This window comes from Lithobates pipiens, unplaced genomic scaffold (genome assembly GCF_037356315.1).
Source record: "Lithobates pipiens isolate NorthernLeopardFrog02 unplaced genomic scaffold, aLitPip1_a1.2 Scaffold_28, whole genome shotgun sequence".
Classification (NCBI taxonomy): Eukaryota; Metazoa; Chordata; class Amphibia; order Anura; family Ranidae; genus Lithobates; species Lithobates pipiens.
Window position 1 is genome coordinate 83,233,035 of NW_027507789.1, and position 17,275 is coordinate 83,250,309.

General features: G+C 48.2%; 2 pseudogenes; both read right to left on the reverse strand.

Annotated features, from left to right (window-relative positions):
• Positions 1-3,811: 3,811 nt before the first annotated feature.
• LOC143936637 (5S ribosomal RNA) lies at positions 3,812-3,930 on the reverse strand (annotated as a pseudogene).
• Positions 3,931-11,983: 8,053 nt separating this feature from the next.
• LOC143937160 (5S ribosomal RNA) lies at positions 11,984-12,102 on the reverse strand (annotated as a pseudogene).
• Between the last annotated feature and the right edge of the window lie 5,173 nt (positions 12,103-17,275).

A 17,275-nucleotide genomic window follows, 5' to 3' on the forward strand; every position in this document is an offset into this window, starting at 1 on the left:
TTTACAGGCTTGGGAAAGAGATTTAGGGACTACGTTTTCCCCAGAACAAAAGAATAAGATGCTGTTGTTTAATCAAAAGGCCTCGATGGCAAGCAGATATCAAGAAGGGGGATACAAGATCCTTACTAGGTGGTATAGAACACCAAAAGTGTTACATCAAATTTACCCCCAGATATCAGAGACATGTTGGAGATGTCATGGAGCAGAAGGAACATTATTACATATATTTTGGGAATGTCCAAAAATTAGAGTGTTCTGGGAGATGGTAGCCGATACTATTGTAAGGATTACAGGAATTGACCTGGGAGATAAACCGGCAACTTTTCTGCTGCTGGACATCCCAATGGCAATAGAAAGATTCAAAAATTCTTTGCTGAGACATTTATTGATAGCAGCAAGGGCATGTATCCCGGTTCTGTGGAAAAAAAGCAACCCTCCAGCTAGAGCACAGTGGTTTCAAAGAATTGCAGAAATCCAACAAATGGAAAATTTAACAATGACAATGAGAGATCAAGATGAGAAATATCAGAAGACCTGGGCTCCATATCTAAATTATAGAGAAAGTATGATGTGAAACATTTCGAAATATGATAGAGCAGGCGGGTGGTGGTGGGGGGGGGGGAGTGAGGGGGGGGATTATAGTGAAAATTCAAACTTTTTTTTTTTTTTTTTTTTTGTATATTTATTTATTTATTTTTCTGGGAGGGAAGGGTGAGGGAGGGGGGAGGATGACGTGGAATTGAGGTATGGATTGAAATATTATAAGACTGTTATAGCTGTTAAAGAAGTTGTAGATGTATAACGAAATGTAATGTGAAATCTATGGAAAGAAAAGATGAAAAAATAAAGAATTTATAAAAAAAGGAATACAAAATATAAATGTAGATAAGAGTGACCATATTAACATTCGTAAACAACCAGGGAGGAAAAATGCAGTTAACACATATATATCAGCAACAAGCGACTGGGAAGTCGCATCACCTGAGATGCCCCAAAAATGGGGAGAAAAAAGTCCGGCATGAGCTGTAGCAGCTAGGAAGAGGCGCCCAGACGGGTGCAGACAGGCCGGGAAATAGTCCTTGTCCGTTGCGATCCTGAGAGAAAGAAAATTAAGCAAAAGGAAAAAGAAAAGAAAAACAGTTAAACAGCAAAAAACCGTGGCATCTTCTGTATTAAAGCCCGCGGGGCTCCCACACGGGAAAGATAGCAGTCTAATAGTCCCCATACAAAACTCGGGGGCTGGGGGAAGGCCATGGAAACGCCCATAGAAGACTCTTCTAGATGACAAACAGGGTTTCACATGTGCAGGCATCCTGTAGCTCTAATGGGGTTGCAATGGAACCAAAAACCTCTGCCTTCCGCCGGACCTGCAAAAGTGGAAGTCCAGTCATCCTGTCTGAAAGTGCCGTTATCGTGGAGGAGATCTTTGAAGCTTGGCGGCTTTGAGTGCGTTGTGCTCCTGGTCAAGCCACTGTGCTGCCGCCGCAGGGCGGTCAAAAAAGTGCGTGGAGCCCAGGGCCGTAACCCTGAGCCTGGCCGGATATAGCATACCATATTGAACGTTAAGGTCCCGAAGGCGTCTCTTAACTTCAAGAAATGTTGCACGCTTTTTCTGGAGCTCTGCTGAAAAGTCCGGCAATAGCGAAATCCTGGAATTCTCAATCTCCATCTTGTCTGACAACCCCCGCGCTTTAGAGAGAATGGTATCCCTGTCTCTATAGTTGAGGAGTTTAAACAAGAAGGGCCTGGGGCGATTGCCCGGGGGTAGGGGGCGAGATGGCACCCGGTGGGCGCGTTCTACAGCAAAAAGCGGTGACAAGGATTCTTTGCCAAAGGTGGCAATCAACCAATTTTCAATAAAGTCAACCGGGTTTTTACCCTCAACACGTTCCAGGAATCCCCAAAGCGTGAATATTATTGCTTCTCATGCGATTTTCCATCTCATCAAGTCGCATAGCGTGCTGTTCAGTAAGATGGCAATTATATTTCAGATCCCTTTGCATGGGGGCCAGATCATCCTCTACTGTACTCAGTCTGCCTTCCAAGGCAGCTGTTCTCTCCCTGAGCTTTTGCATGTCATGGCGGACAAAAGTTATTTCAGCCTTAACCCCTTTAATGTCCTCTGAGAGGGCTGCAATAGAGTGATTACAGGAGGTGACAGCGGCAAATATGTCCCTTAGTGTAGGCTCACTTTCCAGTACTGGAGAGGGGATGGCCTGTGCCTCAGGCCTAGCACTGTCCCTGGGTGTACTCACTGTGTGCCATGCTGCGGACAATCCATCTGCATCCTCCAAGGGGACTGTGTCATCTGCCTCAGGAGAACCTCCAGGGGTAGCTTGAGGAGAGGGCTGGCCAGCCAGGGCATCCTTGAATGATTTACCACCATAGAGGAGCTTTTGTGCCGCTTGCTTGTACTGGTCTCTGGCTGCACGCCGCGCGCTGGCGCCATCTTGGCCTGGGGGGTCCGTCAGCCCCTTCCCTCCGGTATGGTGTCTGGACATCACAGCATGGGTCCCAAGATATACCGCGGTGGTCCGGGATGCTTCTCCTAGCGTGGCAGGAGGTAAGGGCCCCGAAAACAGCATTTCAGAGCAGACTGTAAGGATGTAAGCACGGATGGCCGGCGGAGCTCAAGGCATGCACGTCCTCCTACATCAGCCGCTAAGCCACGCCCCCCCCCTCTTTGGGCACTTTCAACCCTCTTGACAAATGCAAAGATAGTCACCTTGAGATACAAGCAAAAAAAAACAGGTCAATGTCAACAACATAAAAAGAAGCCTATGACACCTGGTATTCCCAGGCGGTCTCCCATCCAGGTACTAACAAGGCCCGACTCTTCTTAGCCTCCAACATCAAACGAGATCGGGTGTTTTCAGGGTGATGTGCCCTGAGGCAATCTCTTCAGGCACTTTCAACCCTCTTGACAAACTCCAAGATGGTCACCTTGGGATACAAGCAAAAAAGCCAATGCCAACAACTTAAAAAAAAAACTATGGCATCGTGAAATCCCAGGTGGTCTCCCATCCAGGTACTAACCAGGTCCCAGCCCTGCTTAGCCTCTGAAATCAAATGAGATTGGGCTCTTTCAGGGTGATGTGGCCATAGGAGATTTCTTCAGGCACTCTCAACCCTCTTGACTAACGCCAAGATGGTCACTTTGGGAAACAAACAAAAGAAACAAGTCAACGCCAACAACATAATAAGAAGTGTACAGCACCTAGTATTCCCGGGTGGTCTCCAATCCAGGTACTAGCAAGGCCCGACCCTGTTTAGCCTCTGAGATCAGAGGAGATCGGGCGCCTTCAGGGTTATGTGCCCATAGGCAATCTCTTTGGGCACTCTCATCCCTCTTGAAAAATGCCAAGATAGTCACCCTGGGAAACAAGCGAAAAAAAACAGGTCAACGCCAACAACATAAAAAGAAGAATACGGCACCTGGTATTCCAAGGCCGTCTCCCATTCAAGTACTAACTAGGCCCAACCCTTCTTAGCCTCCGAGATCAGAAGAGATAGGGTGCTTTCAGGGTGATGCGGCTGTAAACGATCTCTTTAGGCACTCTCAACCCTCTTGACAAGATGATCACTTTGGGAAACAAGCGAAAAAAACAGGTCAACACCAACAACATAAAAAGAAGCCTGCGGCATCTGGAAAACCCAGGCGGTCTCCCATCCAGGTAAAAACCAGGACCAACCCTGCTTAGCCTCTGAGACCAGGGCGCTTTCAGGGTGTTGTGCCCGTAGGCAATTTCTTTGGCAATTTCTTTGGGAAACAAGGGAAAAAAAACAGGTAAATGCCGACAACATAATTAGAAGCCTACGGCACCTGGTATTCCCAGGCTGTCTCCCATCCAGGTACTAACCAGGCCAATCGCTGCTTAGCCTCCGAGATCAGATGAGATTGGGCTCTTTCAGGGTGTTTTGGCCATAGGCACTCTCTTTGGGCACTCTGAAGCTTCTTGACAAAGGCCAAGATGGTCACCTTGGGAAACAAGCTAAAAAAAACAGGTCAAAGCCCACAACATAAAAAGAAGCCTACGGCATCCAGTATTCCCAGTTGATCTCCCAATCAAGACACTAATGAGGCCCGACAATGCTTAGCCTCCGAGATTAGACAAGATCGGGCACTTTCAAGGTGATGGGGCCGTAGGCGATCTCTTTGGGCACTCTCAACCATCTTGACAAATGCCAACATGGTCATCTTGGGAAACAAGTGAAAAAAAACAAGTCATTGCCAACATTGAAGGCTAAGCATTGTCGGGCAATCAGTTCCCTTGCCTGAAATAGGCATCTCAGAAATGCCATCTGGCTGCTTCCTGGGTTTCCAACTCCTTCAACTAATCCCAGGAGACAATACTTAGCCTCCATCCTGGTGGAGGTTCCAAAAACCCGATCAATGGTTCCTGTCACCTCCGTCCAGTAGCGGATCACCTTCAGGCATCTACAAAACATGTGAATCATGTCTCCCCCCATGTTCCCGCACTGGGGGCAGCTTGCATCTGGCCACTCGGCCAAATTGGAAAAGTTTACGAGGAGCATAATAAGTTCTATATAATAAGAACAGATGTGACATCCTCTGAGAGGAGAGCCACAATTGACCACAGGCAGGATTCCTGTGGCCAATTATAGCTCAGGGGGGTTTAGTACACACCCCACACTATGGTGTGTTGCGGCGGTCAGGGAAAGAGGACGATAGGCAGGGACTGCTTGGGAACTGCTTGGGAACCTAGCACTGTTACAGTGGGGGTTATGTGCCTCCTGCACAGTACACACCTGAAGCTACCCTTTATTACTGGTGTTCAATTTCTGCAATACAGGCATCTGCAGTGGTTGTTGAGTGTGGGTGTTGTGTGCCTCCTGCACAGTATACACCTGAAGCTACCCCTTATTGCTGGTGTTCTGTTTCTGTAATACAGGAACTTAGCACTGATACAGTGGGTGTTGTGTGCCTCCCACGCTTTTCCTTATTTTCGGCAGCTGGACGTGTTGAGCCACATCATGCCGAAGACTTGGTTGGATGTGGAAGACCAAGCCCTCCTAATGCTCCTCATCCACTCTCACCCAGGCTCAGGGTACTAGCCTGTGTTCTGTATACACTAGGCTTTCTTCTGTATACCCTATCCTCTCTTTATAGTCTAGCCTGTTGTTTATGTACACTAGACTCTTTGTTTAACTCATAAATGGCAGTTAATCTAGCCTATCTATATACACTAGCCTGTGTTTTGTACACTTTAACCTCTCTGTATAAACTAGCCGGTCTTCTACATACACGAGCCTCTCTGTATACCCTTGGATGTCTTTTGTATACACTAGCTTCTCTTTATACATTAGCTCTCTGTATACCCAAGCCTCTCTGTATACACTAGTCCGTCTGTATACACTAGCAAGTCTGCATACACCAGCCTCTCTGTGTAACCCAGCCTCTCTCTCTGTATACCTTAGCCTCCATCTCTGCATACCCAAGATGTTCTTCTCTATAATCTAGCCTATTTGTATACACTAGCCTGTCTTTTGCACACATTAGCATCTCTATATAAAGTAGCCGGTCTTCTGTATACACTAGTCCGTCTGTATACACTAGCAAGTATGCATACTCTAGCCTCTTTCTCTGTATACCCTAGCCTCCATCTCTGCATACCCAGGACGTTCTTCTGTATAATCTAGTCTATCTGTATACACTAGTGTGTACAGAGGACCGGCTAGTTTATACAGAGAGGCTAATGTGTACAAAAGACAGGCTCATGTATACAGATAGGCTATACAGAAGAACGTCCTGTGTATGCAGAGCGCTCAGCTTCAAGGGATGGCCAACATGAGTAATATGAGGGACACTCCTCACCCCCCTCCCCCCACCTAGCAGATCTGACTTTCATCCCCTTGCCCTCTCTGCCTCGGTCATCTGGTGGCAGTTTTATGCACTCCCGAGCCCCCACCCATTCATAATCCTTACCGACCTTTCCTTCCGCTGCTCACAGGAACACACTGGATGACTTGTCTAATTAACCAACTTGTACAAGACACCGCTATCCTCCTGTCTGACACCGGTCCCCCTTGGAGTCTTTATCCCTCACTGTTTGGGTGGTCCCTGCCTCCCCCTGGATGCTCCACATATACCCTGACGACATTGTAGGAGGGGCACCACTTGACAGGACACGGGGCTGTCATGCCGGTGGCATCTCCCATTGGAGGAAGGGATGATGGCCCCAACCCCTTGGCAGCAGGTTCTTTCATGTACAGACCAGGGCGGCTCATCTTCCCTTCTGGGGTCTTGACCTTAGGGGGGGGAGTTGCACTTTGGGGGGTCTGAATGATACCTAGTGCACTGTATTGGAATGGCTTGACATTCCCACATATGTGTCCCCTCCCCCTGGTTGCACCCCTCGTCCCCCCCTCTGGCCCCCACCTACTCTTTACCGACATTGCCTTCTGCAGCTTACGGGGACACCCTGGATGACTTATTTATTGAGCCTATTGGTACGAGACACTGCTTCCCTCCAGTTTACTCTGGACCCCCCTGGAGGATTTAACCCTTACTGTTTGGGCGATCCCAGCCTCCCTCTGGATGCTCTACACAGCCCCCGATGGTGATGCAGGAGAGACACTAATTGGCGGGCCCCAGGACTGCTGCTCGGGTGAAGTCTCCCGTTGGATGGAGAGATGGTGGCCCCAGCCCCTTGCCTGCTGGATTTTCCTTGCACCGACCAGGGCTGCTCCTCTTTCATCTTGATGTGTTGACCCTGGAGGGGAGAAGTTGAAATTTATGGGGTCCGGGTGGTTGCTGCTGTGAGTGCGCTAAAGGACTTGACATTTCCACATGTTTGTACCCTTTCCCTTGCTGCGCCCCTTCCCTCCCCCTTTTTCCCCCCTTCCCTCCCCCTTTTCCCCCGGGACGTGGGGGTAAGGAGAGGAATATCTGCCAAAGGGAGAAATGCATTTGTTCGGGGACTGCATGTACGTTTGGGGTATGGGACGGGGGGTGGTGGATCCCATTCTGTGATTCCTTTTCTGTTGTGACGGGCTCCCTCATGCATGCCTACATTTTGGGCGAGCCGAGGAGACCCCTCGGTGCTGACAGATATATGCTCTACCACTGTTTTGATTACACTATTGTTTTTTGGTTCTATGATGTTACTGATTGTCTTTTATTTTCATACCGGTATCAGACGTGACATTTACCACTGCCGGGAGTGGGGGGACTAGGATCCGGGGGCTCCCTCTCTGACCTGTCTACCCACCAACCCAAGTAGGACGGCGCTTTAAACCCAGTGTACAACTGGTAAGCGCTATAGCATAATTGTGCTGTTTTAATATACCCTTCCTGTACTGTTGAGTGTGGACAACCCTTAATTTCCCTCTCCCCCTGGGGTTGAGGTGCCCGGCCTCTTTTTCCCCTTACCTTTCCTTCCATTTGCCCTTCCTTTCTACCGCTTTGTTCCTGCCATTCATTACCTACCCAATAACTACCTTGGTTCAACTTTCTTTGCTTTTCTCTGTCGTCCCCCTCCCCGAGGAGCTAAGGCAGGCTCAGTCAAGGTCACCTCTCTAAACGTTAAGGGACTGAACTCCCCTGAAAAATGGTGGATCCTCCTATGAGAACTGAAGACTTCCTGTACTGATGTGGCCTTTATACAAGAAACACATTTTAAAAATACTAGCCTCCCCTTTCTATGGTCGAGATCCTTCCCTAAGGTCTACCACTCTACTAACCCCTCCTCTAAGACCAAGGGAGTCTCCATTCTGATCTCTAGCAGGCTCCCCTGGGTTCCCCAGGATTCTCTGGTGGACCCTGGGGGCAGATATCTTTTTCTTAGGGGCCACATTGGAGAGCTCCCTTTTACATTTGCCACTGTGTATGCTCCCAATGATCACCAGGACATGTTCCTCAGAACTACCCTGCACAGATTATGTGACTTTCGGGAGGGCCAGTTGATATTAGGTGGGGACTTTAATGTCCCCTGTCGCCATCGATTGACACTTCTGCCTCTTGCTCCTCGCTCCTCATTTCCTCTATAAAGCAGATTACTAAGTGTTTACTGAATCACCAATTAGTTGATGTCTGGCGTCTGCAACACTCCTGGTAAAGAACCCACTCTTTTTGCTCTTCTCCTCACAAATCATACTTGAGGATAGACTTCTTCTTGGTTCCACGTGACCAACTGCACTTGGTGAGCTCTTCCTCCATCGGCCATATTACTTGGTCTGACCACGCTCCTGTAGCCCTTACCTTCACCCTCTCTAGGAACCCCTCACCTAGGTCTCTATTCTAGCACCTTAATGAGAGCCTCCTAGAGATACCGGAAGTTTTAGCAGATGTGACCAGGGAATTGGCCCTTTATTTTCAAGAAAACTAAACGCAGGACTGCGACCCGGGGATAATTTGGGAGGCTCACAAGTCAGTACTCCGCAGGGTACTTATCAGGCACAGGGCGCGCATCAAACGAACACGGAAGGAACAGCTTGCTAATCTGTTTCGTGAACTTGCTTCTGTGGAAGCGAAACATAAACATGCCCCCTCACGGACCTTAGAGATTGAATTGGGGACAGTCCGTACCCAGATTACTGACCTACTCCATTATAAAGCGAAAGCGGCACTCCAGTTTTGTTGTAAACTGACGTAGGAGTCAGGGGACAAATGCGGAAAAATCTTAGCCAGGTCAGTAAAGGAGTTGAAATCTGCCTCTTACATACCACAGTTGATAGATGAAAATGGCCAGAGGGCCTCTACCCCAACCCAAATAGCCAAAGTCTTTGAAAAATTTTACTCTGATCTCTACAACCTGCCCGATTCAGGGTCCGGAGAGGACAATAAAGACAGATATGTAACCGGTTCTGGTCTACCAACCCTCTTATCGGAATCACGGGAGTACTTGGAGGACCCGATCACACTGGAAGAAGTCCAGACGGCCGTGGGACCTCCGAAGGTGGGTAAGGCTCCTGGCCCTGACGGATATACCGCACAATACTATAAGACCTTCCTCCCTATTCTCGGCCCGCGCTTGGTGAATTTATTTAATACTCTGAGCTCGAATGGGGATTTAGAGCCCACATCTCGTTGATACCAAAGGAGGGCAAAGACACGGGCCTATGTGGGAGCTACAGACCCATTTCCCTCCTAAATTCGGTCCTAAAACTATTCTCTAAAATCCTCGCCACGCAATTGGCACAGCACTTGCAGTCCCTTATACACATTGACCAGTTAGGTTTTATTCCCACCAGGGAAGATAGGGACAACACCATTAAGGTGCTTACCCTGGTCCATAAAGCAAAGTCATCTGGGACCCTTTGTCTTGTCGTGAGTACTGATGCCGAGAAGGCTTTTGATCGGGTCAAATGCACATTCATGTTCTCGGTCCTTCGCCATATAGGTCTGAGTGAACGGATGCTGGCATGGATAAGTAAGATATACTCACGCTCTCTTCAGCTCAAGTCAAAGCGAATGGGGTGCTCTCATCTCCCCTTAACATCGGGAATGGGACCAGACAGGGTTGCCCCCTGTCGCCCCTATTATTCGCACTGTCATTGGAACCCTTTCTCTCCACAATTCGACAAAACTCAGACATAACGGGACTCCAAATGGGTACTATTGAGTGCAAGATATCTGCCTACGCGGATTACATGCTGTTCTTGCTGACGAATCCCAGAGTATCCTTGCCAAATCTCCTTCAGGAATTCCAGCTATATGGGATACTTCTTGAAATCAGAGGCCATGGGGGTTGCAGTCCCCCCACAAACGTTACTAGACTTGCAGTCCAATTTTCAATTTAAATGGACCCATACAGCCCTTAAGAACTTAGGTACTTACATTCCACCGGACATCGCGCGTACGTTTATGTTGAACTTTCCCCCACCCCTTGTCACAAAGATCCGCAGTTTGCTTCACGGGGGACTTTCTGGCCTCCATTCCTGGTTCAGGAGATGCAATCTTATTAAAATGAACATACTCCTTAAATTTACCTATCTTTTCCAAGCTCTCCCAATCCAGATTCCAGTCCCATTTTTTAAGCAAGCTCAATCCCTGCTCACTCAATTTAACTGGGCCCACAAAAATCTCCGACTTAAGCGGTCACAGTTGACATTGTCTAAACAACAGGGAGGGTTGGTTCTCCCTGACTTGCGACTGGAATCAAAACAAACTTTCTAAGCTCTGGGTGCAACTAGAACAATCTCACTCCCGAATTCCGCTAAGAAGCGCCATGTGGTGCTATAAGGATTTACCCACAGCATTGATGTCACATCCCACCATAGGGGCTTCGTTGAAAATCAGTCACCTGATCGCTACCCAAAACACACTCACGTCTTTGACTTCCCCCCTATTCCCTATACGTGGCCATCCAAACTTAGAACTGGGGACCCACTTAGAAATTCCAACCTAGACCATGCGTCTAAATTCGTCATTGATGGAAAATGGCCTTCTTTCTCAACCCTAACAGATCTGACAGGGCTTTTCCAACTGCCTTTTTGGAGAGTGGCGCAACGACATAATTTTCTCCATTCCATTCCCAATCCTCAAAGTTTCGCCCGCCCTCAGACGGAGTTCGAAACTCTATGTAGGAGCGAAGGCCCTTTGGCCCACATTCTCTCTCAAACAGATCACTCACACTTAGACCTTAATTGCTCGTTTTCCCCAGCACAGAGACAACGCATTATCACTTTGGCTCTGAAAACCTCACTGTGCACGAAGATACAGGAGACAAATTTTAAACTTCTCACCAGGTGGTATTTGACACCATCAAAGCTGCATAAATGTTTCCCCTCTTCCTCGAACATATGCATTTTTTGGTCCTGCCCCAGCTTGGTGGACTTCTGGACAGAGATCCGATGCATAACATAAAATTTCACAGACTTCTCCATCCCGGAAGAGGCTGCATTCTTTCTCTTGCACCATTCACAGATTCTTATTAAGAAGTACACAAAATCTACTTTACGGCTTGTGATAAATGCGGCGAAATCCTGCATCCCTCTCTATTGGAAAAAATGTTCCCCCCTTTTCATTACTCACTGGCTTAGGAAAATATAGGACATTAAAAAAATGGAGGACTTGATCCTCACATCAAAAGGTAAACAAGAATTTTTTAAACAAACCTGGGACATCTTTATATTCTCGCTGGAAGGATGTCGCCTGCTATCACCTTAGTGCTCTGAGCTTTCCTTGACTGGCCCCTTGGGCAGTGGCTGCCCTCGTGTCTCGTCCCCTCTTCTCCTTTCCTTATCTTTCACCCCTTCTCTTTTCTGCCTTCTTCCCCTATCTCTCACCCCCTCCACCCCCTCTCTCTTTTGAAAAAAGTTGAAAATTGGGAATGACGACCCCACACCCCCCTCTGGATGGATTATGCGGAGGGACCTGGGGTTTGTGTGACCCTGGATCTTGGAACAGTACTTTATCCGTGCCTCGAATCATTATGATTGATGGAAGGCAGACTGACAGTTGTGAATATACCTGTACTAAGTATTGTTCAGCTGCTCTTTCCTCTGTATTTCTCTGTTGCATTATGTACTCGGGGGACTGCCTTCCCCTGTTTGGAGAAAAAATTATATTTGAAAAAAAAAAAGAAGGCTACGACACCTGGTATTCCCAGGCGGTCTCCCATCCAGGCATTATCCAGGCCAGACCCTGCTTAGCCTCCAAGATTAGACGAGATGGAACAGATTCAGGGTGATGTGGCTGTAGCCAATATCTTCAGGCACTCTCAACTCTCTTGACAAACGCCAAGATGGTCACCTTGGGAACAAGCGGTAAAAAATAGGTCAACGCCAACAACATAAAAAGAAGCCTACGGCATCTTGAAATCCCAGGCGGTCTCCCATCCAGGTACTAAACTGGTCCCAACCCTGCTTAGCCTCTGAGATCAGATGACATTGGGCTCTTTCAGGGTGATGTGGCCGTAGGAGAGTTCTTCAGGCACTCTCAACCCTCTTGACTAACGCCAAGATGGTCACCTTGGGAAACAAAGAAAAAAAAAAAGTCAACGCCAACAACATAAGAAGAAGTCTACAGCACCTAGTATTCCTAGGTGGTCTCCCATCCAGGTATTAACAAGGCCCGACCCTATTTAGTCTCTGAGATCAGACGAGATCTGGTGCTTTAAGGGTTATGTGGCCATAGGCGAGCTCTTCAGGCACTCTCAACCCTCTTGACAAACACCAAGATGGTCACCTTGGTAAACAAACAAAAAAAAACAAGTCAACGCCAACAACATAAAAAGAAGCCTACAGCACCTAGTATTCCCATACTCTAGCCTCTCTGTGTAACACAGTCTCTCTCTCTGTATACCCTAGCCTCCATCTCTGCATACCCAGGACCTTCCTCTGTATAATCTAGCCTATCTGTATACACTAGCCTGTCTTTTGTACAAATTAGCCTCTCTGTATAAACTAGCCGGTCTACTGTATACACGAGCCTCTCTGTATACCCTTGGTTGTCTTTTGTATACACTAGCCTCTCTTTATACATTAGCTCTCTGTATACCAAGCCTCTCTGTATACACTAGTCCGTCTGTATTCACTAGCAACTCTGCATACACTAGCCTCTCTGTGTATCCCAGCCTCTCTCTTTGTATACTCTAGCCTCCATCTCTGCATACCCAGGACATCCTTCTGTATAATCTAGCCTATCTATATACACTAGCCTGTCTTTTGTACACATTAGCCTCTCTGTATAAACTAGCCGATCCTCTGTATACACAAGTCCATCTGTATACACTAGCAAGTCTGTGTAACCAAGCCTCTCTCTCTGTATACCCTAGCCTCCATCTCTGCATACCCAGGACGTTCTTCTGTATAATCTAGCCCATCTGTATACACTAGCCTGTCTTTTGTACACATTAGCCGCTCTGTATAAACTAGCCGGTCTTCTGTATACAGGAGCCTCTCTGTACACCCTTGGTTGTCTTTTGTATACACTAGCTTCTCTTTATACAATAGCTCTCTGTATACCAAGCCTCTCTGTATACACTAGTCCGTCTGTATACATTAGCAAGTCTGCATACTCCTGCCTCACTGTGTAACACAGCCTCTCTCTCTGTATACCCTAGCCTCCATCTGTGCATACCCAGGACGTTCTTCTGTATAATCTAGCCTATCTGTATACAATAGCCTGTTTTTTGTACACGTTAGCCTCTCTGTATAAACTAGCCGGGCTTCCGTATACACTAGTCCATCTGTATACACTAGCAAGTCTGTGTAACCCAGCCTCTCTCTCTGTATACCTTAGCCTACATCTCTGCATACCCAGGAAGTTTTTCTGTATAATCTAGCCTATCTGTATACACTAGCCTGTCTTTTGTACACATTTGCCTCTCTGTATAAACTAGCCGTTCTTCTGTATACAAGAGCCCCTCTGTATACCCTTGGTTGTTTTTTGTATACAATAGCTTCTCTTTATACATTAGCTCTCTGTATACCCAAGCCTCTCCGTATACACTAGTCCATCTGTATGCACTAGCAAGTCTGTGTAACCCAGCCTCTCTCTCTGTATACCCTAGCCTCCATCTCTGCATACTCAGGACATTCTTCTGTATAATCTAGCCTATCTGTATACACTAGCCTGTCTTTTGTACACAACCTCTCTGTATAAACTAGCCGGTCTTCTGTATACACGAGCCTCTCTTTATACATTAGCTCTCTGTATACCCAAGCCTCTCTGTATACACTAGTCCGTCTGTATACACTAGCAAGTCTGCATACACTATCCTGGCTGTGTAACCCAGCCTCTCTCTCTGTATACCCTTGCCTCCGTCTCTGCATACCCAGGACGTCCTTCTCTATAATCTAGCCTATTTTTATACACTAGCCTGTCTTTTGTACACATTACACTCTCTGCATAAACTAGCCAGTCTTCTGTATACACTACTCCGTCTGTATACACTAGCAAGTATGCATACTCTAGCCTCTCTCTCTGTATACCCTTGCCTCCATCTCTGCATACCCAGGACATTCTTCTGTATAATCTAGCCTATCTGTATACACTAGTGTGTACAGAGGACTGGCTAGTTTATACAGAGAGGCTGATGTGTACAAAAGACAGGCTAATGTATACAGATAGGCTAGATTATACAGAAGAAAGTCCTGGGTATGCAGAGCGCTCAGCTTCAAGGTATGGCCAACGTGAGTAATATGAGGGACTCTCCTCACCCCCCCACCTACCAGATCTGACTTTCATCCTCTTGCCCTTGACATTGACATGGGAATGTCAAGCATCCTGGATGCTTGACATTCCCGCATATTTGTCCCCTCCCCCTGGTTGCGCCCCTCGTCCCAGCCCTCTGGACCCCACCTACTCTTTGCCGACATTGCCTTCTGCAGCTTACGGGGACACCCTGGGTGACTTATTTATTGAGCCTATTGGTACGAGACACTGCTTCCCTCCGGTTTTACTCTGGACCCACTGGAGGATTTACCCCTTACTGTTTGGGCGGTCCCAGCCTCCCTCTCTGCCCCGATCATCTGGTGGCAGTTTTATGCACTCCCTGGCCCCCACCCATTCATAATCCTTACCGACCTTGCCTTCCGCTGCTCACAGGAACACACTGCATGACTTGTCCAATTAACCAATTTGTACAAGACACCGCTATCCTCCTGTGTCACACCGGTCCCCCTTGGAGGCTTTATCCCTCACTGTTTGGGTGGTCCCTGACCCCGTGGATGCTCCACATATACCCAGATGACATTGTCGGAGGGGCACCACTTGACAGGACACGAGGCTGTCATACCGGTGGCATCTCCCATTGGAGGAAGGGATGATGGCCCCAACCCCTTGGCAGCAGGTTCTTTCATGTACAGACCAGGGCGGCTCATCTTCCCTTCTGGAGTCTTGACCTTAGAGGGGGAGTGATACCTAGTGCACTGTACTGGAAGGGCTTGACATTCCCGCATATTTGTCCCCTCCCCCTGGTTGCGCCCCTCGTCCCAGCCCTCTGGACCCCACCTACTCTTTGCCGACATTGCCTTCTGCAGCTTACGGGGACACCCTGGGTGACTTATTTATTGAGCCTATTGGTACGAGACACTGCTTCCCTCCGGTTTTACTCTGGACCCACTGGAGGATTTACCCCTTACTGTTTGGGCGGTCCCAGCCTCCCTCTGGATGCTCTACACAGCCCCCGATGGCGATGCAGGAGAGACACTAATTGGCGGGCCCCAGGACTGCTGCTTGGGTGAAGTCTTCCGTTGGATGGAGGGATGGTGGCCCCAGCCCCTTGCCTGCTGGATTTTCCATGCGCTGACCAGGGCTGCTCCCTTTCATCTTGATGTGATGACCATGGAGTGGAGGAGTTGAAATTTATGGCATCCATGTGGTTGCTGGTGGTAGTGCGCTAAAGGACTTGACATTTCCGCATGTTTGTCCCCTCTCCCTTGCTGCCCCACCCCTTCCTTCCCCCCTTCCCTCCTTCCCTTCCCTCCCCCCTTTCCCTCCTTTCCCCCCCCCTTTCCCCCTTCCCTCCCCCTTTTCCCCCCGGGGCGTGGACAGGGGAGAGGGGGTAAGGAGAGGACAATCTGCCAAAGGGAGAAATGTTCGGGGACTGCATGTACTTTTGTAGTTTTTGTCGAATTGTGGAGAGAAAGGGTTCCAATGACGTGCGAATGATAGGGGCGACAGGGGGCAACCCTGTCTGGTCCCATTCCCGATGTCAAGGGGAGATGAGAGCACCTCATTCGCTTTGACTTGAGCTGAAGGGCGTGAGTATATCTTACTTATCCATGCCAGCATCCGTTCACTCAGACCGATATGGCGAAGGACCGAGAAGATGAATGTCCATTTGACCCGATCAAAAGCCTTCTCGGCATCAGTACTCACGAAAAGACAAGGGTCCCAGATGACTTTGCTTTATGGACCAGGGTAAGCACCTTAATGGTGTAGTCCCTATCTTCCCGAGTGGGAATAAAACCTAACTGATCAATGTGTATAAGGGACTGCAAGTGCTGTGCCAATCGCGTGGCGAGGATTTTAGAAAATAGTTTTAGGACCGAATTTAGGAGGGAAATGGGTCTGTAGCTCCCACATAGGCACGGGTCTTTGCCCTCCTTAGGTATCAACGAGATGTGGGCTCTAAGGGTATCCTCAGGAAAATACCCATTCGAGCTCAGAGTATTAAATAAATTCACCAAGCGCGGGTGAGAATAGGGAGGAAGGTCTTATAGTATTGTGCGGTATATCCGTCAGGGCCCGGAGCCTTACCTACCTTTGGAGGTCCCGCGGCCGTCTGGACTTCTTCCAGTGTGATTGGGTCCTCCAAGTACTCCCGTGATTCAGATGAGAGGGTTGGTAGACCAGAGCCGGTTACATATCTGTCTATATTGTCCTGTCCGGACCCTGAATCGGGCAGGTTGTAGAGATCAGAGTAAAATTTTTCAAAGACTTTGGCTATTTGGGTTGGGGTAGAGGCCCTCTGGCCATTCTCATCTATCAATATATGTGGTATGTAAGAGGCAAATTTCAACTCCTTTACTGACCTGGCTAAGATTTTTCCGCATTTGTCCCCTGACTCCTACGTCAGTTTATGACAAAACTGGAGTGCCGCTTTCGCTTTATAATGGAGTAGGTCAGTAATCTGGGTACGGAGTGTCCCCAATTCAATCTCTAAGGTCCATGAGGGGGCATGTTTATGTTTCGCTTCCACAGAGGCAAGTTCACGAAACAGATTAGCAAGCTGTTCCTTCCGTGTTCGTTTGATGCGTGCCCTGTGCCTGATAAGTACCCTGCGGAGTACTGACTTGTGAGCCTCCAACAAGTAATGTGGCCGATGGAGGAAGAGCTCACCAAGTGCAGTTGGTCATGTGGAATCAAGAAGAAGTCTATCCTCAAGTATGATTTGTGAGGGGAAGAGCAAAAAAAGTAGTCCCTTTCCCCGGAGTGTTGCAGACGCCAGACATCAACTAATTGGTCATTCAGTAAACACTTAGTAATCCGTTTTCTAGAGGAAATGAGGATCGAGGAGCAAGAGGCAGAAGTGTCAACCGAGGGCGAAAGGGGACATTAAAGTCCACACCTAATATCATCTGGCCCTCCCGAAAGTCACATAATCTGTGCAGGGTATTTATGAGGAACGTGTCTTGGTGATCATTGGGAGCATACACAGTGGCAAATGTAAAAATGAGCTCTCTAATGTGGCCCCTAAGTAAAAGATATCGGCCCCCAGGGTCCACCAGAGAATCCTAGAGAACCCAGGGGAGCCTGCTAGAGATCAGAATGGAGACTCCCTTGGTCTTAGAGCAGGGGTTAGTAGAATGGTAGACCTTAGGGAAGGATCTCGACCGTAGAAAGGGGAGGCTAGTATTTTTA